Here is a 2,500-nt window from a genome sequence, read left to right as displayed (position 1 = left end):
ATCGAAAATTAGAGATATATTTCAGAGAATCTTTTAAACTTACATGTAAGTTATTTGTGATCAATTTAATTGATTTACTTACACGTATATTAGACAATTTTAAAAATATGAAAAAAAAAAAAATGAAAAAACTAAACTACTGAGCAGCACTCTGCGAACTGTATCTGTAAAACTTGTTTATTCTCCGACGCGTTTCGTCTAGCTAACGTAGACTTCTTCAGGGAGTTTTTTCAATAATACATTAAACGCCTATATTTAAGTAATATCTGATGGAAAAAATGACGGTCACCATTATTAATTAAGGTTTGAATGGATTTTCAAAAGAAAACAGGCGCAGCTGTGAAATATTAGGGCAAGGCGTGAGAAACAATGTTTTAGCATCAGATATGGCTTAAATACAGGCGTTTAATGTATTATTGTAAACGTCCTGAAGAAGTCTTCGTTAGTTAGACGAAACGCGTCGGAGAACAAACAAGTTTTACAGATACAGTTCACAGAGTGCTGCTCACTAGTTTAATTTTTTAACCCCGTTTAAAACGTGACTTCCCAGTGTTATTGCATGTACATTTTCCATAGTATTTCATTTGATGCCTCTTAATAAAAAGTGATCGTTTCTGGCCTTCGTGTGGCAAACGACCACAAGAGAACGCATATTAGAACATTTGTTCCCAAAGGTTCTTGAAAGCTATGATAAAAGGAGTTCAAAAGTCCAGTGGTTTCAAGAGAAACCGGCCTTTTGCTCATCATCATCGTCATTAACTTTATTGAAAAATAATGGTATCGCACGCAGATGTGTTAATAATTAACACCAACACCACAGAAATGAAACTGAAACAACCAGCTGTCTAATTGTGTGTTGCTTAGTGAAAGGCATTCCTTCTTTCCTTATTTTTTTGTTTATCATGTGTACAAACCAACTTTCCAGTACTCGGCTGATTCAAAGTGCCTAGTTTCGCAGCTCGGTGCATACAGCTAAACTTCGTATAAAGTACTCTAGCTTCCTTTTGAAAAGGTTGTCTTGTTAAGAAAAAAGTATTTGCTACAGCATAGAATCAACTGCCTTGCGTTTCGCCCAATTTCATGCTTAAAATGTTGACCGAGACACCGCATTGTTGTTTGTCAGTGCCGGCCATCGGATCTTGCCAATCAGCCATCTTGAAACGTTGTTATGAATCCCATAACGGCAAAAGTATAGGGAAGATATCGTTGACGTCACCTATTGTAATTAATGTGACAACCAAAGACTCATTGGGTGTCGAAACAATGGTTCTTTTGTTCCTGTGCTGGAACATCTGAATAACAAAAGCAATGTTTGTAAACAGATATCTTCCCTTTACAGAGTAGTGAATTAAAAGTTTTGTAGAATCGAATGGGTGAAAACGTGAATGTAACCAATTCAATATGATAATGCCTGAACTCCGAGACCCATTCTTAGGGTCAAAAGGTCAACAAGGAACGGCATTGCTGGTATATGATGTACAGTTTCGTTGTATAGAACGTAGACCGTCTCATGATAACCTACAGTTCTCTACAGCGAATACCGGTCAACTCACCAACGGTTAAACTTGGAGGGTGTAAGCTGCAGGTTGCAGGTCATTGTTTCACCATGGCTGAAAAAACCCAAATCTTTGCTAATGCTAACATTAGGCCTAAACACTGTGCTTTAGATCGTGTTTAAGCCTAAGTTTAGCATATTTGTAAGGCAAACTGCACTTTACACCCTCCGGTTCAAACTCGCTTACATTCGTAGACTGCACAAACGATGTTTCGCCTAGCACATGTAGCTGGATGGATATTTTTATCGGGGGAGTATTTAAACACGCGCGAGAAAATCGGTGGTTATCCATTGTGTTTTGGCCGCGAGAGCGAGCGTCTGCGAAGCCGCGAGTTATTTTCGCGGCAACACGATTTCACCTGCGTCCAAAACACAACGGGGTAGCCATCGATTTACTCGCGCCAGCAGGTCAATTTGTTGGGCTCTGGTGTTCCCGTGAAAGGACTCGATAAAAGAAATGTATATATTTGAAGTGTGGGTTATAGACGTAAGGGCCGATTTACGATTCTTGTCGTATGCGAGAAGCTTACGACAGGCTTAAGGGATTAAACCCATCGCAGAAGTTGGAACCTTTTGATCAGAAGCTAACTGCATTTTTCTGGTGTCAATAAGAGGTAATTGCTTCCAAATAAGTGCGAGGAGGCTGTGCGAGGATCAATTCTCGCTTACGAATTGCGTCAGAGTAGGAATGAACCAATGGGACAAAATTTTTGGTCGAACGAAAGTGCCTCAAGCCTCCAATTGCGAAACGAAACACACATCAACAACACATGTTATAAACCTAGACTTTCACTCAACAAAACGAGCACTGTGATTGGTTCATTTTTGATCACGTGCCCCTGATCAAAATGGGCCATTTCCGAGTTCATGTCTCCCTCATCATCAAAGCGAGTCGAAGTGCGAAGTTTTTCTTATGAAAATTAGTTTTCATTCATGTGTAAAACA

The sequence above is a fragment of the Montipora capricornis genome, chromosome 4 (genome assembly GCF_036669925.1).
Source record: "Montipora capricornis isolate CH-2021 chromosome 4, ASM3666992v2, whole genome shotgun sequence".
NCBI lineage: Eukaryota > Metazoa > Cnidaria > Anthozoa > Scleractinia > Acroporidae > Montipora > Montipora capricornis.
Note: the sequence above shows the minus strand (reverse complement) of the source record.